The sequence below is a fragment of the Sturnira hondurensis genome, unplaced genomic scaffold (assembly GCF_014824575.4).
Source record: "Sturnira hondurensis isolate 20B ecotype Veracruz unplaced genomic scaffold, ASM1482457v3 Scaffold0006496, whole genome shotgun sequence".
NCBI lineage: Eukaryota > Metazoa > Chordata > Mammalia > Chiroptera > Phyllostomidae > Sturnira > Sturnira hondurensis.
Window position 1 is genome coordinate 5,242,931 of NW_028079127.1, and position 24,313 is coordinate 5,267,243.

The 24,313-nt window shown below is 38.7% G+C and overlaps 1 long non-coding RNA gene across 1 annotated transcript in view; it reads right to left on the bottom strand.

The window, feature by feature from the left end:
- Positions 1 to 24,313, bottom strand: part of LOC118989314 (uncharacterized) — a 49,608-nt gene that overhangs the window by 3,537 nt on the left and 21,758 nt on the right. Inside the window, exons 3-4 of the long non-coding RNA XR_005066993.1 lie at positions 17,772 to 17,905; positions 11,037 to 11,159 (exon numbers count right to left, since the gene is read on the bottom strand). This is a non-coding gene — a long non-coding RNA (uncharacterized LOC118989314). The remainder of the gene's footprint in view (positions 1 to 11,036; positions 11,160 to 17,771; positions 17,906 to 24,313) is intronic.

Below are 24,313 nucleotides of genomic sequence, written 5' to 3' on the forward strand. Positions count from 1 at the left end.
GTAAGTTGGTGCTCGAGTTTCATTTTTTTGCATGTAGCTGTCCAGTTCTCCCAACACCATTTGTTGAAGAGGCTATCTTTACCCCATTTTATGATACTGCCCCCTTTGTCGAATATTAATTGACTGTAGAGAGTTGGGTTTATTTCTGGGTTCTCTATTCTGTTCCATTGGTCTATGTGCCTGTTTTTATGCCAGTACCAGGCTGTTTTGATTACAGTGGCCTTGTAATACAGTTTGATATCAGGTATTGTGATCCCTCCTACTTTGTTCTTCTTTCTTAACATTGCAGCTGCTATTCGGGGTCTTTTATGGTTCCATATAAATTTTTGAAGTGTTTGTTCTATGTCTGTGAAATATGCCATTGGTACTTTAATAGGTATTGCATTGAATCTGTAAATTGCTTTGGGTAGTATGGACATTTTGATGATGTTAATTCTTCCAATCCATGAACACGGTATACGTCTCCATTTGTTTGTGTCTTCCTTGATTTCTGTCTTCAGTGTTGTGTAATTTTCTGCATACAGGTCTTTAACCTCCTTGGTTAGATTTATTCCCAGATATTTTATTTTTCTTTTTGCTATATCGAATGGGATTTTTTTCTTGATTTCTGCTTCTGCTGATTCATTGTTAGTATACAGAAATGCCTTTGATTTCTGGATATTGACTTTGTATCCCGCTGTTTTGCCAAATTCATTTATTAGTTCCAGCAGTTTTTTGGTAGAGTCTATAGGATTTTCCATGTACACTATCATGTCATCTGCAAACAGTGACAGTTTTGTTTCCTCCTTTCCGATTTGGATGCCTTTTATTTCCTTTTCTTGTCTGATTGCTGTGGCTAGAACTTCCAATACTATATTAAATAGAAGTGGTGAAAGTGGACAACCTTGTCTTGTTCCTGATCTTAGTGGAAAAGCTTTCAGTTTTTGCCCATTCAGTATGATGTTGGCTGTAGGTCTTTCATATATGGCCTTTATTATATTGAGGAATGCTCCCTCTATTCCCACTTTGCTGAGTACCTTTATCATAAATGGGTGTTGTACCTTATCAAAAGCTTTTTCCGCGTCTATTGATATGACCATGTGGTTTTTGTCCTTGCTTTTGTTTATGTGGTGTATTACATTTACTGATTTGCGGATATTGAACCATCCTTGCATCCCTGGGATGAATCCCACTTGGTCATGGTGTATGATCTTTTTGATGTATTGTTGGATGCGATTTGCCAATATTTTGTTGAGGATTTTAGCATCTATGTTCATCAGTGATATTGGCCTGTAATTTTCTTTCTTTGTTGTGTCTCTCTCTGGTTTTGGAATTAGGATAATGCTCGCTTCATAAAAAGAGTTTGGGAGTTTCCCATCATTTTGGATTTTTTGGAATAGTCTGTGAAGAATAGGGGTTAGCTCTTCCTTAAAAGCTTTGTAGAATTCTCCTGTGAAACCATCTGATCCAGGGCTTTTGTGTGATGGGAGTTTTTTTTATTACTGTTTCAATTTCACCTGCTGTTATTGGCCTGTTCAGGTTTTCTGCTTCTTCTTCATTGAGTTTTGGAAGATTATATTTTTCTAGAAAGTTGTCCATTTCACCTAGGTTTTCAAATTTTTTGGCATACAGCTCTGCATCTTACAATCCCTTCTATTTCTGTGGTATCAGTTGTAATTTCTCCTCTTTCATTTCTTATTGTGTTTATTTGTGTCCTCTCTCTTCTTTTCTTGATGAGCCTACTTAAAGGCTTGTCTATTTTGTTTATCTTTTCAAAAAAGCAACTCTTCGATTAATTGATCCTTAGAATTGTGCTTTTAGTCTCTATGTCATTTAATTCTGTTCTGATCTTGGTTATTTCCTTCCTTCTACTTGCTCTGGGCTGTCTTTGTTGTTGTTCTTTGAGTTCTTGCAGGTGTAGGGTTAGGTTGTTTGTTTGAAATATTTCTATGTTCTTTAGGTAAGCCTGTATTGCTATGAACTTCCCTCTCAGGACTGCCTTTGCTGTGTCCCGTAAGTTTTGGGTTGTTGTGAGTTCATTTTCATTTGTTTCCAGAAACTTTTTGATTTCTTCCCTAATTCAATATTAACCCATTTGTTGTTTAATAGTATACCATTCAGTCTCCATGATTTGGGGTGTTCATGTGGTCTATCTTTGAAAATGTTCCATGTGCATTTGAAAAGAATGTGTATTTAGCTTCTTTGGGATGAAGGGCACTATATATATCAGTCAAGTCCATTTCATCTAGGGTGTTGTTTAGTGCAGCTATATCTTTGTTGATATTTTGTTTGGAAGATCTGTCCATTTTTGACAGTGGGGTGTTAAAGTCCCCTACTATAATTGTGTTGCTGTCAATATCTTTCTTGAAGTCCTCTAGGATTTTTCTTATATATTTGGGTGCTCCTATGTTGGGTGCATATCTATTTACGATGTTAATGTTTTCTTGGTGGATTCTTTTCTTTAGTAATATGAAGTGACCTTCTGTGTCTCTCTTTATGGCCCTTTTTTTGAAATCTATTTTGTCTGATATTAGAATTGCTACCCTGGCTCTTTTTTCTTGTTCATTTGCTTGAAAAATTTGTTTTTTCAGCCTTTCACTTTTAGTCTGTGATGGTCTTTGGCTCTAAGGTGGGTCTCCTGTAGGCAGCATAGTTGTGGGTCATGCTTTCTTATCTATTCAGCTATTCTATGTCTTTTGATTGGGTCATTTAATCCATTTACATTTAAGGTTATTATTGATAGGTACTTATTCGGTACTTATTCTTATTATTTGCCACTTTTGTACCAGAGTTCCTTTCTGTCTCTCTCTTTTCCTTCCTTTCCTTAAAGCAGTCCTTTTAGTATTTCTTGTAGAGCTGGTTTGGTGGAGGCATATTCTTTTAGACTTCTTTTTTCTTGGAAGCTCTTTATTTGGCCTTCTATCTTGATTGAGAGCCTTGCTGGGTAAAGTAGCCTTGGTTGTAGGCCTCTGGTTCTCATTACTTGAAATATTTCTTGCCATTCTCTTCTTGCTTGGAGTGTTTCCATTGAGAAGTCAGTAGCTAACCTTATTGGGGCTCCCTTGTATGTTACTTCCTTTTTCTCCCTTGCTGCCTTTAGGATTCTCTCTTTGTCTTGAAATTTTGCCATTTTAATGATGATGTGTCTTGAAGTGGGCCTCTTTGGGTTCCTCTTGAATGGGACTCTCTGTGATTCCTGGATTCGTGTAACTTTTTCTCTCATCAAATTAGGAAAATTTTCCATCATTACTCTTTCAAATAGGTTTTCTATCCCTTGTTCTTCTTCTCCTCCTTCTGGTATTTCTATTATTCAAATATTATTACATTTCATATTGTCTTGCATTTCTCTTAATCCCTCTTCATTCTTTTTGAGTCTCTTTTCTCTTTCTTGCTCTTTCTGGGAGATTCTTTCTACTGTGTCCTCCAACTCGCTGATCCGATCGTCTGCCTCATCGATCCTGCTTTTTGTTCCTTCTACTGCGTTCTTCAGTTCTGAAATTGCATTCTTTATTTCATCTTGGCCTTTGCTGATAGTTTCTATTTCCTTTTTCATGTTGATATAGTTTGCAGAGAACTCATTGTAGCTCCCCTCTAGTTTCTAGTAGCCACCCTCTAGCTTCTGGTAGCTCATTGTTAGCTCTTTGAATTTCTTGATAACTAGTGCCTTGAATTCAATATCTGATAGCTGATTTGCCTCTCTTTCATCTAACATTATTTCTGAGACTTCCACCTTTTCTTTCATTTGGGCATTGTTTCTTTGTCTTCCCATTGTTTATGATACTCTTCATGTTAGCCTCAGCTTCTTAAATTGATCTGTTCTGACTCCCTAGGTTTATAGTGTGAACTTCTGTGGTAGAATACCTGTGAAATTCAATGGTGCAGTCTCCTGCAGGTATCTTGATGTTCTCCACTTCCACCTACCCCTTTCTTTGTGTGTGTGTGATTAGTTGGAGGGGGAAGCAAAATGGTTTATGACAGCAGGAGAGTACTTTATGATATTTACAGTCACAGCCAGTAGAAAAGAGATAGAAGATCTTTAGGCTATATATAGTGTTAACTGTAATCTTCAACCCAATTTGCCACTTTTAAGAAAGGATAGACCAAAGATTAATCTCTTGTCGGGGAGGGAAGGCTTGTGAATTGTATCTAGAAAGCAGTGAGGTTGTAGGTGGTCAGATTTTGAGGTAAGGTGAGAGTAAAGAATAGTAAATAGATGTAGTGTGTGAGCAAGTAGAGTTAATCACTACAGCAACAGAATTCAGGAACCTGTAAAGTGGGCTAAGACCCGAGAGATGTGTTGTGAAGTATTTACAGTGGTATAGAAAGCAACAAACAAACACAAAAAAAGGGCAGGAGAAGTGAGGAAAAAGCAGTAAGTTTGGAATGAAAGGAAGAAGGACTAAGACAGGAAAAAAGAAAGGAGAGGAACAAAGTACTGAAAGATACAGCAACAATAAAATTTAAAAAATATATGATTATTGAAAAAAAGTACAAAAAAAAGTTTTAAAAAAAGTTAAAAAATAAAACCAAAAAAACAAAACCCTCCCTTGTTGGTTTCAAACTGTCCAATCCGGTTTTTCTGGTTTCAGTAGGACTTCTCTGTGGGCTGGGTTGTAGGCCCAGGCGCACTCCCACATGCCAGCCAGGCTACCAGACTGGGGTGTGGGCACCCGCCCACCCGACAGGCTGTCTGGGTCCCACGGAATCTGGTACTGGTCCTTCCCAGTCCTGTGGCTGGGTGAAAAGCAAGTCAAGCTGCCTTCACAGGAGAACACCTCAGTCCACTTTCCAATGTAAACTTCTCCAGAAAGCCTGCCTCTCAGTCCTGCTCAATCCCCAACCCGACCAGTTAGGACAATGCTCCTCTCAAATTTCCTGGGCTGTAGGGCTGGTGGGCTGGCGACCACAGAGATCCCAACTGAACATGGCTCCCTGTCCTTGCCACCCACCCTGCAAACCTAGGCAGACAGGTCTCTGCCAATCAGCCCTACCTAGATGGGAAGGGACGGAGCCAGCTCTCTTCCAAGGACCCCGCAGCCGGCCCAAGGCTCCACTGGGTCCTGGGCTCCCAATGAGTCCTCTGTGACACTGGCCGCAGATGGAAGCCTCTACACCCCTAACACAGTGGCAGCGGCAGCTCCGAGGTGTTACGGGCTGGCTGAGGGCAGCCGGCCCTGCTGCTGCCACTTTTGTCTTTACTCACAGGTGCCGGCTCCCCGATGAGTCCTCTGTGGCATACGCCCCTGTCGCTGGGCACAGACGGAAGCCTCTGGGCCCCGACTGCTGTGGCAGCCATGGCTCAGGGCCGTTATGCGCCAGCCCAGAGCTGCTGCCTGCCCAGCCGCCTCCATCCTTACTCACCGCCCTGAGACCCCACTGACCTGTAGCTGTCTGGTCCATCACTATCTCTGGTCTCTTATTTTCATAAATGCTGGGGAATTGTTGATTGGGGAATTGATTGTGCTGTTCCTCAGTAGATCTGCCAGGATTTTCTCCGAGGGGTACGAGTACTGGAGTCGCTCCGTCCTACTCTGCCTCCATGTTTACAAAACCAATTCTTTTTCAAAGTATTCTATTTCCAGGCATTACTTAAAAATAAAGGGAAATTTTAATAATTTGACTTTGAGCATCTGAATCAGATTTTGACAGAGCTGTGCAATTACAAATAGAAATAAAATCTCAGTATTTTAGTACATTTTAAAGCTGGAACATTTTTTTAAATAGGTGATGGAGGAAAACAAGGCTCATAGAGTCATAAATTTAAATTTGGAAGGAATCTAAGAGATCATCTGGACATTTTCCAGATGAGGGAACAGAGGCCCAGTATGGGGAGGAGACTCTCCAGTATACACAACCAGCTAGGGAGGCAGCTGGTGCAATGGAATAAACAAGGGCTTGGACATGGCAAACCAAGGTTTTTTTTTTTATCAAGGCTAATCTAATACTACCTAAGTGATACTGGGAAAGTCTCTCTAAGCCTGCCTATTTACCTGAAAATGAAGGTAATAACACCTGGCTCACAGTGGCATATGGAGAACCAAATGCAATAACTTTTGGAAGAAAATTGCAATACAAATGCTAGGTATCATTATCACCAATAGAGTGGGTCAGAACCCAAGGTCTTCACTCCTTCGTCTCATTTTCTTTTTTAAGATTTTATTTATTTATCTTTAGAGGGGAGGGGAAGGAGAAAGGGAGAGAAATATCAGTGTATGGTTGCCTCTCTTGTGCGTCCCCAGCTGGGAACTGGCCAGCAACCCAGGCATGTGGCCTGACTGGTAATCAAACTGCAGTTGTTTGGTTTGCAGGCCTGTACTCAATCCACTGAGCTACACCAGCCAGGGCCTTCGTTTCATTTTCTTAACTCCTCCAACCTCTCCATCCAGAAAAAATACATTGGGAAAATCAGAAGCAAGAATAGCTGTTCAACAAATAGCCCAGAATTATGAACCATATGGATCAGAACTTGATATAATTACAGTAGTTTCCCCTTATCTGTGGGGGGTATGTTCCAAGACCCCACAGTGGGTGCTAATATATACTGAACCCTATTTGTACTATTTTTTTCCTATGTAAATATGTGATAAAGCTTAATTTATAAATTAGGCACAGTAAGAAATTAACAACAGTAATACAATGGAACAATTAGAACAGTATACTGTGGTAAATGTTATGTGCATGTGGTCTCTCTCTCACAGTATCTATTATACTGTACCTACAGCATGGATATGCTAGACAAAAGGATGATTCACAGCTCAGATGAGATTTCCTCATGCAACTCACACAATTTAAAACTTATGAATTGTTTACTTCTGGAATTTTCTGTGTAACATTTCTAGACCACAGTTGACTATAGGTAACTGAAACTGGACAGAGGAACCATGAATAAGAAGGCTACTGCACCTTGTACCAAAATTCTGATCTCTTCACTGAGGACTGTGGACAGAATAAAAATTGCTTATTCATTTGCTCACCAGTTCATTCTTTCAACAAATATTTATTGAGTCCCTTCTATGTGTCAGGCACTGCTCTGGACACTGGGAACATGACAGTGAATAAAACAGACAAAATACACTGTTTTCATGAAACTTAGATTCTAGTGGTTTGGAATCAGCCAAACAAAATGAATAATTATGTTGGATTAGTTCTGAGGAAAAAAATGACTATTTAAAGCTTCTCTACTGGGTAACACTGGCATTCCACTGGACTTAGACTCATTAATAATAAAGACATGGCATGAAGAACAGGTTTTGGATCAAATGTTAGGAAATAGCTGCATTTGCTGTTCACCCGAGGTATTCACAATACACATTCGGGAGCTAAATGAGTACTCAGTCCCTCAACAGAAGCACCTGTTTCCCTTCCTTGAGCACAAAATACAGAGCTCCAATTTGGAAAACACTGTCTGAACTTTGGGTTTAGACCTTCCTGAGCTCTGGCTTTCCCAGGACAATCCTAATGTCAACTAATCTCTCTTGATGTTCCACTTAAATCATTTCTGCAACTTGGGCAGTAGGTTGGGGTGTGTGTGTGTGTGTGTGTGTGTGTGTGTATAATAAACTTTATTTGTAGAAAAGTTTTAGGTTCACAGCAAAACTGAGCAGAAGGCACAGAGTTCCCATATACCTGACCCCACTTACGTATAACCTTCCTCATTATCAACCTCTCCCACAAGACTGGTGCATTCATAACAATTGGTGAACCTACACTGACACATCATTATCACCCACAGTTCATAGTTTACATTAGGGTTCACTCTGGGTGTTACATACTTCATGGGTTTGAACAAATTAGGACATGTATCCACTATTATAATATCATACAGAGTTGCCCTAAGCATCCTTGGTGTTCCACTTATTCATCCCTATCTCCCTTTTAATCCCTAACAACCACTGATCTTTTTGCTGTCTCCATAGTTTGGTCTTTTCGAAAATGTCACACGGTAGAAATCATACCATGTATAGCCTTTTCAAATTGACTTCTTTCACTTCACAGTATGCATTTACTTTTCTCCATGTCTTCTCATGCCAAGAGAGCTAATTTCTTTTTAGCACTAGATAATATTCCAATAGTCTATCTTTTCATACCATAAATGTTCAGTAAGTGGTTGGGCTTTGTTTTAGGGATGGAAGATGACAATACAGACAAGGTTCCTGCTTTCATAGAGCTTACGCTTTAAAGGGAAGAGATTAGCAATAAACACATGATACATAATTAATATGAGGTAGTGAGCATATAGAAAAATAAACAGAGTGATGTGTTGGGGGCTGGAGTAAGCTAATTTTGGTTGGGTGGTCAGGGAAGACCTTTCTTGGGAGGTAACATTTGGGCTGAAGATTGAATGTTGAGAAGAAATCAACTGTACCAAAGTCTGTAGTAGAGTGTTCCAAACAAAGGGGAAAATAAGTGTGAAGGCTGTAAGGGAAGAATTTTGGCATGGCGAAGGCTCATAGCTTGGAAGCACAGGTAGGAAAGGGCAGGAGCAGGGGAGAGGGAGAACAGCAAGGCCCTTGCAGGCCATGGGAAGATCTGCCAGAGAATGTCTCCACATGCCTGCCCTTGTAGAGGGAGGAAATATTTCACTACAAGAACCTGATGTTTGATAAAAGAATGAATTTATTTTTCCTATGAGACTTTCACTTGAAAAAAATTTCAAAGCTGTTCATCAAGTAGTTCTGGTTGAATATGGCAAAATTGTCCGGGCTGTATGCAGTTGTTCAAGTCTGGGATACCTGAGTTCTGTGTGGGTAAGGCATGGAACTGATTTCCTAAATCTGGGAAACACAGACCTCTGCTTGTACACATACATACACATTGTATTGAATTATAATCATACTACACATACTGTTGTAAGATTTGCTTTCTTTTAAAAACAATTTGTTGGGGGGGATCACTTTGTAAGTTACATGAATGTCTAACCACTATGCTGTACACCTGAAACTAATATATTGACTGTCAACTGAAATTGAAAAATTTTTAAATAAATAAAACTACTTTGAAGCTATGAATTTCAATATTTGATCCCGCTTAAACTTCTGTGAAATATGAGGTCTGTCCAGAAAGTGTCCAGTCATGTGCTATGAAAGAGACATTTATTGAAGAAGATACAAGATACAAGAAACATTGTACATAGGACAACGACATCTCAGTCTCTTTCAACATAGGCACCTTGGCACCTCACACAGTTCTCCCCATTGCCATCAGCTGCCCTGTCATATTTTCCTTAAACTCACTGACGGTCTGAAATCCCTTCCCTTTCAAAGGTGATTTTAGTTTTGGGAAAAGCTAGAAGGCAAAGGGCACCAAATCTGGGTTGTAGTAGGTCTGGGTCACTTGGGTGATGTTTTGCTAAAAAACTCTGCATGAGATGTGACACACGAGGGGGTATGTTGTTGTGATGAAGCTGCCAATCACCAGTTGCCCATAGCTGTGGCCTTCTGAATTATCCGAATAGTTCCCAAGGAGACTGTTCAAGCTTAACATAAAATCTGATGCAGATCCATTGGTCTACTTGCTCAGTCATTTTGAATGTGATAGACACAGTACACATGCTCTCTCAACAGTGTCTACCACCCCCACTGCCTAGTACAGTCATGTTGTCACTGTTCACACATGTGCATTCCAGTCCACTCTCCTTGGCTGCTAGGTTACATTGATGTTCTTGTTATATTAACAATGGCTAGACTTTTTTCTGGGAGGACCTTGTATACATTAAGAATCATCTGAGTAACAATGATCATGAATCAATCTATATACTGAGTTTGTGAAATTCACCTTGCCATTAATTTTGTCAAGGCAATCAAGTACTTTTCTGAACCATTAGATATATATACATCTCTGTGTGGTGCTGTCCTTTGAGTACCAGGCTCACATATCCAGATTTTGCTCTACTGCCTCACCTGATGTCTCACAGTCATCTCTGAGTCTGCTTATTTCACATACTGGAGGAATGATCATATGAATGCTCTTTCTATCCTTCCTCCTGCAACAGACTGTCCCTTTAGTAACACTGATTAGCTTAAGAAGTGGGTTTGTCAACCAGATCAGAGCAATCAGAACCTTTCCCTGAGATTTTGTTAAAACTGGAGCTCAGAGAGATACTCTCTTCTCTCACTGGTGGCTAAGCTGGAAGAATGTGAGTACAGAGGCTCTCTGTTCCCTCCTGTGTGGAGAGTCTGTCTGTTATAGGAGAGAATAAAGCCTATAGGCACTAAGAAGCAAAGATTAGAAATGAGAGGGAGAAAATGTTTGGCCAATATGAGGTCTCTTGGATCTAGTCATTCCTGAAGCTCCATGCCTACCTCTTCCTTGGTTTGACAAATTTCTCTTTGATCCTTGAGCTTGTTTAAATTGAGTTTCTGTCATGTGCAACAACAAAAAATCTCAATACAATTGCCCAATGCTGAATTAAGGATGGTGTGGAATGTTAAGACCCATAATGTCATTCATCTCACCCATGCCAACCCATCTAAACCTACATACAAACAGAGTTTTTATTCCTGTAAATATCATTTTGAGGCAAATTCCACAGTCCTGCTGCTCTATTCTTCTTTTGTGTAGAAATTCCAGAGCTGCCACTGACTGAGTTTACCACTCTACCACCCAACCAGCCCCTCCTCTTGTATGCTTTCTTTTGGTGAGATGCAGGCACCACCCAGTCACTGTAACTAGAAATCTGGGAGTGTCTTGCTTCTCCTACAACTACTCTTTCTGACATCCAATAATTACCACAAGCTGCCAAATTTACTTCCTGAATCTGTTTTTCTCTCCATCCTCAAGACTCTGTCCTGCCTTCGGGCATCTCTCCTTTACATTTTCTCACAAGCTTCTGAACTGACCTTGTTGTCTCCATTTTGCCCTGCCTACCCCTAATTCATCCCCCACAATGCAGCTAGAGAGGTCTCTTCCAAAATAAGTCTGACCATATAATGGTCCTGCCTGAACAGTCATAATTGGTTCCCTAATATCCTTTGATAGAACCCAAATTAACTGCATACAAGACCCCACTTTTTGGGCCCCATTGCCCTCTCTAGCCTCTTAATCTGTCACGAACCCACCTTCTCAAAACACAGCATCATCCCAGCCACTCTATGGATCAGCATTCCCTCCTCAGTATTTCCACAGCACTCTTGCATTTTCACAGCATTTAATAATTGACTGTTTATGCATGTCTTTTTCACCTATTAACACAGAAACAGCAACAGAGACTGACTATTTGGAGTCCATTGATGTAGTAGCCAAATTGAATAACTGAATATTTTTCCATGGCAGTGTATGCATTAAATTCTGGGGTTTTTTTTTGTCTTTCCACCCTGTTAGGCATTATACTGGAGAGATTTAAAGCTGATGATTAAAAAATGCCACTACTGGACTTCTGGCCAAGATGGAGGTGTAGTAGAAACACTGTACTTCCTTGCACAACCAAGTTTAAAGACAACAAAGTTTTAGTAACAAAAACAAAACCAAAACACAGAAAATTGAACTGTACGGTAGTTTGACAACAATGAACTATTCAGCCAGACTGGTAAGAGGGGCAGAGTTGTGCAGGAAAAAGTGGCTGGGCCAACCCAGGAGTGCAGGTGGTGGCTGGCAGATGCCAGGCTCAGGATGGCCACGGGTAAACCCAGTGAGGGCACAAGGCAGCTGGCTGACCATGGTCACACAATCACACTCAGATAAACCAGGCGAAGGAGTGAGCAGTGGGACAGACCATTTAGGCTAGGGCCCCAGCAATGAGAATTAAAGTCTAAAAGCACCCATTGGAAAAACTTTCGGGGTCCAGGTGCCGGGAGAAGCTCCCAGGCTCACAGAGGGTATGTTGGAGAGACCCACAGGGCCCTGGAAGGTGCACAGGCCCACATACCGGGGAGCCAGCACCATGAGGGCCCGGTTTGCTTGCGGGAAGCAGCAGAGGGGACCAAAATCCAAGAGAGAGTGGAACAAATGCCATTGCCCCTCTCTGACCCCACCCCATATACAGCGTCACAACCCAGCCACTGGGTCGCCCCGCTCTGGTGAACACCTAAGGCTCCCCCCCTCACACGTAACAGGCGTGACCTGACCAAAACATTATGGCTCAAATGGAAGAACAGATCAAAGCCCAGAGCCAATACTTCTAAATGACCAAGAAATAGCCAATCTGTTAGATACACAGTTCAAAATACTGGTGATCAGGATGCTCACAGAACTGGTTGATTTTAGTCACAAATTAGAGGAACAAATGAAGGCTAAACTAATTGAAATAAAGGGAAATGCACAGGAAACCAATAGCGATCGAAAGGAAACTGGGACTCAAATCAATGGAGTGGACCAGAAGGAAGAAAAAAATGACCAAACAGAAAAGAATGAAGAAACGAAAATTCAAAAAAATGAGGAGAGGCTTAGGAACCTCCAGGACATCTTTAAACGTTCCAATATCCAAATTATAGGGGTACCAGAAGGGGAAGAGAACAACAACAAGTGGAAAGCTTATCTGAACAAATAGTAAAGGAGAACTTCCCCAATCTGGCAAAGGAAATAGAGTTCCAGAAATCTAGGAAGCTCAGAGAGTCCCAAACAAGTTGGACCCAAGAAGGAACATACCAAGGCACATCATAATTATATTAGCCAAGATTAAAATGAAGGAGAGGATCCTAGAAGCAGCAAGAGATAAGGGGACAGTCACCTACAAAGGAGTTCCCATCAGACTGTCAGCTGATTTCTCAAAAGAGACCTTACAGGCAAGAAGGGGCTGGAAAGAAGTATTCCAAGTCATGAAATCCAAAGACCTACATCCAAGTTGCTCTATCCAGCAAAGCTTTCATTTAGAATGGAAGGGCAGATAAAGTGCTTCTCAGATAAGGTCAAGTTCAAGGAGTTCATCATCACCAAGCCCTTATTATATGAAATGTTAAAGGGACTTACCTAAGAAAAAGAAGATAAAAAATATGAACAGTGAAAGGACAGCAAACTCACAGTTATTAACAACCACACCTAAAACAAAAGCAAACTAAGCAGACAGCTAGATCAGGAGCGGAACCATAGAAATATAGATCACATGCAGGGTTAGCAACAGGGGAGTGGGAGGAGTAGAAGGGGGAAGAAGATACAGAGAATAAGTACCAGACAGTAGGCAGAAAATAGACGGGGGGGAGGGCAAGAATAGTATGGGAAATGTAGAAGCTAAGGAACTTGTGACACATGGACATAAGCTAAAGGTGGGGAATGGTGAGGGAAGGGGTGTGCAGGGTGGAGGGGGATGAAGGGGGAGAAATGGGACAACTGTAATGGCATAATCAATAAAATATATCCTTAAAATGTCATTACTATTATCACTTAGCTGGGAACTGAATTCTTTTTTTACAAATTCTATTACACATCTAAAATATTTTATTAAGAAAATTACAGACTACCTTTGCATTTACAAATTAGTTATTCCCTTATCTAACTCAAATTCAAAGTCTATTTGATGAATAGAAGTAGGTATAAAGAGACTATTTCAGAATAGCTTTTAGGTTCAGGGGCAGAGCCAGCTAATAGAGGTTTTGTCTTTTCCTTCTGGTTAAGTTATTGGGAATGCTAGAGGGTCCTAGCACTTGTGGAAGAGGAATTGGTGCGTGGCATTCAAGGTATGCCTGCAGTAGAAGATGGAATGCAAATAGTGAGGGTGATTCTATCTTGCATGTAGTTATTGCTACAGAGACCCCTGCAGAGTCTCCCCCTGCCCCATACTTACTACTTTCTGGTGAACTGTGGGCTAGAGAGGCATTGAAGAAAAGAAGGCACAGATTGGAGAAGAACCTTCCAGTCTGAAATCCAGGTTTTGTGGGGGCATCTTTAAGAAAAAGAATATAAAATCTCAAATAAAATTTATTACAAAACTGAGTATTCATTTACAATAGGAAGAAAAGATTACAACAAATTACTGGAATCATGGATCTCTAGGTATCTTCTGGAATTTCTTCAGGGAAATTATCAGAAAAACTCACATAGGAATGCTCCCTGGGTACAATCTGACTTTCCCTCTCAATCTAGACTGCTCCAGCAACTCTCGGCATTCACAGGGGCCCTGTGAATAAAAGGGAGACCTGGAGCTTAAATTAAGCTTCATCAGTTTCCTGGTAAAGCTACTCTGGGCTCAGGCCAATCGAATAAAGGACAAAGCCATTTTAGGTTTCTGATTCCCTGGCTCACACTCTGTTAGGAACTGGCAACATTTTTCCAGGACTGTCTCTAGAACCAGGATCAAGACATGCCTTGCAGCTGGGAGAGTAAGTCAGATTACTGAGTGAAGCAAGGCTGGAAATGGTCCATGCAGCTCAGACCTTCTAACAGGTGGTTATATTTCTCCACCTTCTACTTGAATCACCCCTCTCTTACAAGCCCGGATTTAATGTGAAGGCAACCGAGACAGTAATTAAGCTGTTGCATGTAGGTTGGTGGTTTAGGAGGAAGGACCAGGGTGTTGTAGAAAAAACTCCAGACAGTGGTTCAGACCTGAGCCATGGGTACCAAGTCCTTTTTGAATTGCTCAGAATAACTAAAATGACCAGAATCATCTCTTAACTGATAGATTAATAATCAGAATGTGGCCTGAGTGGAAAGTGAAGAAGCTTTTTTTCATGTACCTTCTATGTGCCAAGTACAGTGCTTGGCAATTTATGAATCTTTTCTTATGAAATCTTTACAGTCCTACTAGGTTGGTAAGCCAAAGGTTAAATAGATTAGAAACCATTCCCAAGAAGTACATTATTCTCTCCAGTAGGTACTCAATGTGAAGTCCTGTCAGTTTAACAGTTTCAGAGTCCTCTTCTTGCTGGAAATACTATATTCTCCCCCAAGTACCAGGAGAAGACAGCACTGAGTTCAGTTCACAAGCATCCTGGAACCTCTACTTTGAGGCAGGCCTCATAGAAATGGCTAAGTGTTCTGAATTCAGAGGTGAATGAGGCACAACCTCTGCCCTCCTAACAGAACTCATGATCTGGTGGCAAAAATAGACAAGTTACCACATAATTTCACTATTATCTAGCAATAAATGTTTCTCCAACTTTTTTGCAAAGTGGACCTAAAAGCACAGGACAATGAACACATGGCCTCTAGACACCCTCTGCAATTGTGAAATTTCTTTTATAATCTAACATTTTGTCTAAGAAAAAATTATGCCCTCTATTTAATTTATTATTAGATAAAATTCATGCCTTATATATCATTCATGCCTTATATATCACTCCATGCCCAATGGTACCCTGATTCGAGAAGCAGAATGCAAGGGAAGTGTTAGGAGAGAAATAAGCTAGGGTGCTAAGGGACTATTCAGGAAGGACACTAATACAGCCTGGGATTGGGCAGTGAAGGCTTTCTGAAGAAGAAAATTTCTGAGCTGAGTCTGGAACAAAGAACTGGAGAGCAGCCCATGCTGAAGTAGAACTCACATACTAATTACTGAACTGCAGTGGGCCATATTTGAAGTAAGGCTCATTAAGAGTTTTATAGTTTGTCCCTACACCCCTGTCTGCAATCTCAGCTCTGCAGAAAAACTGGGCTCTGTCTGGCTTCCTCTTTACTGATGCCTGTGAAAGGCTTCTGTATGATAAGCTGTGGGTAATTTTGGGGCTTGCCTACTTGGTTTCAGTGATAACTTCTCTCAATGGTAACAATCCTAATGCTACCCATTGTCCAGTGTCTGAAACCATGTCACATATTTTGTCCAGTTTTTGAGTTGTTTAACTGAGAAGGGCAAATTCAGTCCCTGCTACTTCATTGTGGCCAGGATTTGAGGACATAAATGTCATGAAAATGCATCCTCTTTCTTTTTTCTATAACAACTCACTGATTTCAGGGAACATGGGAAGTCAGTATTCGAATTTTAACAAGTACCTATATACTTGATGGAGAGGACTATAAAAGGAATATCATAATATAGATAATAAAACTAGCAAACAACTTTTACATTTGGTTCTACATATCATTGTAGATGAGCTTTATGTAGAACAGATATTATAACCAAATACTATAATAAACGGATCTAAGACCCAGACCTAACAACAGCAATAACACTAAAGACTAATCTGAGATTAAGAAATGTTTTTATCAAATATAAATTATTTTTCCATCATAAATCAAAAATATCATGTAAAAAACACAAAGAAATATAAAAACCTTCCATGCTGAGTCCAGATCATGAGAAAGAGATAAAGCTATGAAGGAGCATAACATATTCAGGGACAAGAGTGTGGTTGCTACATTCAGTGAGTGAAAATGATAGTAACAAAAATGTGATTTGGGATCAGTTCCTGACAACACCAAATACTGGCCAGGATGTGGAGCAACAGGTGCTCTCAATTAATTATTGTTGATGGGAATGCAAAATGGTAGACACTTTAGAAGACAAATTGGCGGTTTCTTACAAAGCTAGACATGCTCTTGCCATGAGATGTAGCAATCACACTCCTTGGTATTTATCCTGGTGGACTGAAAGCTTGTGTCCATTCAAAAACCTGCATGGAGGAGGTTATAGCAGCTTTATTTGTAAGTGCCATAGCTTGGAGGCAACCAAGGTACTTTTCCAGTAGGAAAGTGGATAATTGTGGTACATCCAGACAATAGAATATTAATCTGCACTAAAAAGAAATGAGCTATTAAACCCTGGAAATACATGAATAAACTTTAACTACATATTACAAAGTGAAAGAAGTCAATCTGAAAAAGCTATATATTGTGTGATCACAACTATATGACCTTCCAAAAAGGGCAAAACTATGGAGACAATAAAAAGATCAGCCATTGCCAGGAATTGGAGGGAGAAATGAAAAGGCAGAGCAGGGATTTTTAGGGCAGTGAGACTATTCTGTGTGATATTAGAAGTATGCATTTGCCAAATTACACATTTGTCCAAGCTCATAAAATGTACAGCAGGAGTGAATCCTAATGTAACCATAAACTTTGGTGATGATGTGTCAACTGAGGTGCGCTGTTGCAACAAACACACCATCTGGTGCAGGGTGTTGGTGGTGCAGGAGGCTGTGCCTATGGAGGGGTATGGAGGGAATGGGACTCTGTGCTTTCTGCTCAGTTTTGCTGTGAACCTAAAACTGTTCTAAAAAATAGTCTATTAAAAAAACAAGTCTGGCAACAGGAAAATATAAGCCAGATGAAGACTAAAGTAAGAGAAACCAGTTAAGAGAGTACAGTAACACTTCAGGTAAGAGGCAACAATAGGCAGTAAAACAACATTGGCAGTAGGTACTAAAGTATTCTAAAACAGTATTCAAGTTTTTGCATGTATATATAAAACCTCATCTACTAGATATAACCATTCCAGATCTTTCGTACAAAGGAGGTATTTCTCCAAATTAACAATAACAAAAACAAATAAGCAATTTTTAAAACAAAATACATGTGGTACCTTGGACTAAGATTTCCCAAGTTTACATGAAAAATATATGCAGTGAAAATTAAATGATACATAATAAATAACTCCCATGTTTTAAGTAGGAACACATTCATTCCTAAAATTTTTTAAAAATTTATTTCAATTGAGACACCATAAAAATAATAAAAATATAACTGTTTATGCTTAGTTTTCTTATACGTTATTTGAAGCACCTATAATTAATTATTATATCTGAATAACCATTACTTCAGTATAACCATTACTGAAGTAATGGTTTAACATTTTAATAAATGTACATTGGTATCAGTTTGAGTAAAATCTTAATTTTCTATCAATCTTGACAAACTACTCCCAGAAAACTCCAAGCATTGCAAAGTAAATATGGAACACCTGTTAAAAATCAGTGTAAATGACTCACTCAGTGTGGAGAGATTTTTTTTACAATGACAACAAAAGAAAGTTATTCTTCTGAAAGTGGAAAAATTTGTCTCATCTTTTCTTCAGGCTTTAGAGGAAAATACTTCTCTGCAAATACCAGTTCAGACTTTGGGGCTAAGGAGAAAAACAAAGTTCATACTTTAACAAAAATTGTTTTAGAGAACAAAGACTATTATACTACTAAAAAGTAAAGCCTGGCCCTAGCTGGTGTGGCTTAGTGGATTGAGTGCTGGACTGTGAAGCAAAGGATCATCAGTTCGATTCCCAGTCAGGGCATATCCCTGGGTTGTGGGCCAGGTCCCCAGTAGAGGGTGCACAAGAGGCAACCACAAATTAAAGTTTCTCTCCCTTTCTTTGTCCCTCCCTTCCCTTCTCTCTAATAATAAATAAATAAATAATTTTAAAAAATAGTAACTCTAATCTCAGTCCCTTCCTCTATACCAACACTGTCTAGTAAAACTAACTGTGATGATGTAAATACCCTATTGTTGTGCTGATATTAACTATTGAGACTTGAAATACTGTTTTATTTTAATTAACGTTTAATTAATTAAACGTTAATTAAAATGTTTTAATTTTAATTAATGCGGCTGTGGGATAAAATGTTTTATTTTAATTAATTTTGAAAACTCCTTTTAACTAGTGTCTAAAAAACCTTCCATACCATTTTTTATAAAAATTACTTTTACCTGAAAAAAAATTACTTTTACCTTGTGCTTTTCTTGCTCTGGTCAGCAAATACAAAGCTGAAACTGTGGAGAAGGAAAGGACTTCTATTATTCTAAAAACCAGCAAATCTTTCAAGAAAAAAATGTATTGCATTTATAAAAACCAGAATTGGAGGCTGGAACTTATGGAAATAGATCAAGAGCTGGATTATATAATATTAACTCTGGAAAACTCCTCTAGGTTTGTTTCCTTCAACTGTTTGAAAGAAAAATAAACTCTTCTAGTTTATTTATTCCCTAGCATTCTCTCTCAAGGAAGAGTACATAAATAATCATTATTTGTCTGAGCCATTAACAAATAGATTTCACCTGGAAAGGTAGAATAATTTGGTCAATATGTTATTTTCTCAGCAGATTTAAACTCAGTCAATTTCTTAACTCAAAATGACAGAGACCTATTCAAATTATTTTCAAGATTCCTATTTTATTTTATTTTTTACTGTTTTTTAAATTTAATTATTGTTCAAGTACAGTTTTCCGTCCCCCACTCCCATCCCGGCCCACCCCCCCGGGCTCCCCACCTCCCTTCCATTAGTTGTTCTCCATGTGTCTTTTATACTAGTTTCTGTGAATCCTTCCCCTTTTCCCCTGAAATTCTCTCCCCTCTCCCCTCTGGTCCCTGTCAGCCTGTTTCAGAACAGTGTCTTTGGTCATATTTTGCTTGCTTGTTTTGTTGTTTAGCTTCCTGTTAAAGGTGAGATCATATGGCATTTGTCCTTCAACACCTGGCTTATTGCTTTCCAGTTCCATCCATGATGTTGCAAAGATAGTAGCTCCTTCTTTCTTTCTGCTGCATAGAATTCCATTGTGTAAATGTACCATAGTTTTTTGATCCATTCATTTACTCCTGGGCACCTAGGTTGCTTCCAACTCTTGGTTATTTTAAATTGTGCTGCAATGAACATTGGTGTGCATAGGTTCTTTTGGATTGGTGTTTTAGGGTTCTTAGGATATTCCAGCAGTGGAATTGCTGGGTCAAAGGGCAGGTCCATTTTTAGTTTTCTTAGAAAATTCCATACTGTTTTCCATAGAGGTTGTACCAGTCTGCAATCCCACCAACAGTGAACTAGGGTCCCCTTTTCCCCACAACCTCTCCAACATTTGTTGTTTTTTGCTTTGTTTATGATGGCCATTCTCACTGGTATAAGGTAGTATCTCATTGTGGTTTTAATTTGCATCTCTCTGATAGCTAGTGATATTGAGCATCTTTTCATGTGTCTCTGGATCCTCTGTATGTCCTCCTTGGAGAAGTATCTGTTCAAGTCCTTTGCCCATTTTTTAATTGGGTTGCTTGTCTTCTTAGAGTGGAGTCAAGTAAGTTCTTTGTATATTTTGGAAATTAAACCCTTGTCTGAGGTATCATTGGCAAATATGTTTTCCCAAACAGTTGGTTCTCTTTTTATCAAGATTCCTATTTTATATAGCTTGTACTTTCAACAAATATTGACAGATATTAAGGTGAACACTCAATTTTTTTATATTTCTAAAAATTTTGTATAGCACATATATTTATTTTTTTGCTAATAAAAATAAATGGTTTATATAAGACCCAATTTCGCCGTTTAGAACTTAAAAATATAAAAAAAGAAAAAAAACAGAAAACTGAATAATGTTTTTATTATGTACCTGGAATCTTAGCAGGAGGTGGTGATTTGATTGGTTTCTATTAAAATAATATAGTAATGATGAAAACAGTTGAACACTTACATATTAAATATAGTTAAGTTCTGATCATTAACAATCAAAATTATATGAACATCTTTCCTCATCTCATCCCTTCCAAAATTTACAAAATAAGCTCCTAGTAATTCCACAAAAAATCACTGACAACAATTTATTGTACTAGAACAAATACCTCCTTGATCAAAATTCAAATATTTCAAAAATTATCAGTATTAGGCCTGGCTGGGTGGCACACTTGGTTGGAGCATTGTCTGGTACATTCCCCTCAGGCCCTCCCAAAAAAGGTTGTAGGTTTGAGTCACAGTCTGGGCACATACTTAGGTCATGGGTTCAATCATTGGTCATGGGCACATACTTAGGTCATGGGTTCAATCATTCAATCATAGGGAGCCTACTGGAGGCAACTAATGTTTCTCTTCTCACATCATTGTTTCTCTTTCACTCTCTTTTTCTCTTTCACTATCTCTCTCAAGTCAATAAAAACATATCTATGGGTGAGGATTTAAAAAAATTTTCAGTGTTAGCCCTGGATGGTGTGGCTCAGTGGATTGAGCACCAGCCTGCAAACCAAAGGGTCGCAGGTTCGATTCCCAGTCAGGGCACATGCTTGGGCTGTGGGCCAGGTCCCCAGTAGGAGGGGCATGAGAGGCAACCACACACTGATGTTTCTCTTCATCTCTTTCTCCTTCCCTTCCCCTCTGCCTAAAAATAAATTTAAAAAAATATTTTTAAAAATACCACCTAGGTCTTTAAAAAATAAGTCAAATTAAAATTGTCAGTGTTAAATAACCTATAAATTCTTAATACCAAACAAAAATATCTGTCCTGCTGCCTCTAGTTTAAGATTCCCATGCACCATTTTACCCATATAAACAGTTGAGTTTTGTGGGGAGGGAAGGGTGGCAGAGAAAGGCAGAGAAAGAGACTATTTACTTACTTATTTATTTATAATCCTTACCTGAAGATATGTTTATTGATTTTAGAGGGAGAGGGAGAGGGCAGCGGGGAGAGAGACAGAAAGACAGACAGACATCATTGTGAGAGAGAAGTGTCAATCGGTTACCTCCCATTGGCGCCCTGATAGGGGATTGAACCCACAACCTAGGTATATGCCCTGATCAGGAATTGAATCTGCAATTCTCTCTCTCTCTCTCTCTCTCTCTCCCTCTTTTTTTTTTTTTTTTTGGTGTTCCAGGAGATGCTCCCACCAACTGAGCCACCCAGTCAGGGCAAGAAACTTTGTTTTTAAAAGAAAAAAAAGAGTAGCTAACAAATATATCTAGCTTTCATTCTTGACTCTTTAGAACTCTCAAAGACAAGATTAAAGGCAAAGGTCTGTTTTTCCTCAATTTATTACAATTCTCTTAGATTTATAAGTATTCACTTATTTTTAAGACTTAATTTAATGCCTTACAAAACTTGAGATACATTTAAAAGTACGTGAATTTGGGTTTCCCAAATTAAAAATAACTAATAATCAACACTGTATAGACATCTACTAAAGGAAAAAAAAGAATGTATTCATTTAAAAAAAAGCATAAAAATACAGCATCCTGAAGGCTGAATCAGTAGAGAGGCAAATCTAGCAAAGGAAGGGGCATGGACAGTGTAAGCCTCCACAGAGTAACCTTTAGTAATTTACTTGACTGAATGAGAGGTTAGAGATTTCTGCATTGGCTTTAATCAAATATGGGAGGCCGTCTTGCTTTGTGTGTCTGCTCACTCACTCTCTTTCCCTCTATATATCTTTAAAATTCAATTAGATCCACCCTTCTATGGGGAAAAAAGGAGACTGACTTGTAGAAAAGCAAAAGATCACTAATGAATTACTCAGCCTTACCTCATTGTTTGTGAGAAATGAGGTAAATATATGAAATCCTGTAAGAAGTCAAAGACTGCCTTTTACCCTAACAAAAGTGCATTGATAGAATAATAGTAAGACCAACATTACCTTAAAATATTTTCAACAAAATTAGCCCTGCCTGGTGTGGACCAGTGGATTGAGTGCTGGCCTGTGAACCAAAGGGCCACTGATTCAATTCCCAGTCAGGGCACAAGCCTGGGTTGCAGGCCAGGTCATGGTTGGGGCACGCACAAGAGGCAACCAGACATTGATGTTTCTCTCTCACTCTTCTCCTTCCCTTCTCTTCTGTCTAAAACTAAATAAATAAAATCTTTTTTAAAATTTAAAAAATTTTGACAAAATTATAAAAGTATAATTTCTAGCCCTGGTTGGTGTAGCTCAGTGGATTGAGCATGCACCTGTGAACCAAACAATCACGGTTCGATTCCCAGTCAGGGCACATGCCTGGGTTGCAGGCCGGTTCCTAGCAGGGGACTCATGAGAGGCAACCATACATTGATATTTCTCTCCTTCTCTCCTTCCCTTCCCCTCCAAAGATAAATAAATAAAATCTTTTAAAAAAAGTATAATTTCTTCCAGGCAAGTGCTTATTTGTTTAACTAATATGGCCAGCATTTTTTCTTTTAATTATAATAAAGTAATAGAGTCTAAGTTTACTCTCCATAGTCAGTGAGTAAAGATAACAAGGCGTAAAGCACATAACTGAAGTATTGTTTTGCTTTACTATAATTTAAGTAAGTTAAATAAAGATATGAATTTAAAACACCCTCATAAAATTATTCAGTAACAATGTAAAAACCATGTTATCAAAGAAATATTGGCAAAAGTTTAGTAGAAAGTCCTTTACAATTCATTTATCTAAACAGAAAAACTGTCTGGAAATATTCCTTCTTTACCATTAACATCACCCTTTCACCAACCCATTTCCCCAGTCTCCTAAAGTGCAAAGCGAAGAATAATTAAGATAATAGGGGTTATGTTTAAGTAAGAGAAAAAAATTACAGAGTTGGAAACTATTGAATTCCATTATTTTTACAAGAAAAAAAAACCTAAATAGATCATGAGGTTCTTCTAATAGAAAATATTCCTCACATACTACTTCTAGCAGAGTTATAAAATTGGGTTTAATTTTTTTAAAGTCAAATAATTTAAAAATTTAATTTACAAGGATAAAATGTTCTCAGAAGAAGAAGAGAGAGGAAAAAGGAAAGGAAATGGCAGAAGAGGGTAGAGAGAGAATAAGTATTTCCAAACTGTATTTTACTTAACATTCTTCTCAACATTTTATATACTAAAAATTAATCACATTACTCATTTGCTTTAGAAATTAATAGGACCTTCTTCAGTTCCTTCTAAATGCCATTCTTCCATGAGAAATTAGTCCAAACTGTATGAATATTTAAAATTACATACACTGAACCATCTGATTAATTAAAACAAAGGGAAGTAATTTGGAAAACTATTTGAAAGGATCACCACATAAAATATTTATAATTCCACTCTATTACAAATAGTACTCATAGGATTCTGCCCTCACCCCAGTACTATCATGCTTTCTTTTTTTTTTTAAGATTTTATTTATTTATTTATCTTTAGAGGGGAAGGAGAGAGGGAGAGAAACATCAATGTATGGTTGCCTTTCGTGTGTCCCCTGCTGGGAGTTAGCCTGCAGGGAACTGGCCTGCAACCCATGCATGTGCCCTGACTGGGAATTGAACCTCAATCCTCTGGTTCTCAGGCCTGTGCTCAATCCACTGAGCTACGCCAGCCAGGGCCCATGTTTTCTTTTTATTTTGCGCGGGGGATCCCTAAGTCATTCCAAGTTAGAAAACTACCTCATTCTTTTAAGTAGCTGCACCGTTTTCCGCAGAATGAAGTTTCATAACCATTTACATATCGAGGGACTTTTAAGTTGTTTCTTTATTTTTATTTCTCTTTTATATTATAAATAATTCAACAAACATTATGTATGAGAAATGGAATGAGGTGGAAGAGGAAAAGAGAACAGAAACATGGAGGGGGTTAGGGTTACAGAAAAAAATACAACATGATGACAAAAATAATTCCTAATGTATCAATTATAACAAAGATATACAATAAAAGTTTTCTTAAAAAAAAGCTTTCTGAGCAGTTACTCTGTGCCAGGTTCTCAGGGCCCAGAAATTAACAAGACAAAGTCTTACCTCTTCTAGTGCTAAAAATATTGAGAAATATTTCTATGAATAAATGACATGATTCAGTGAAAAA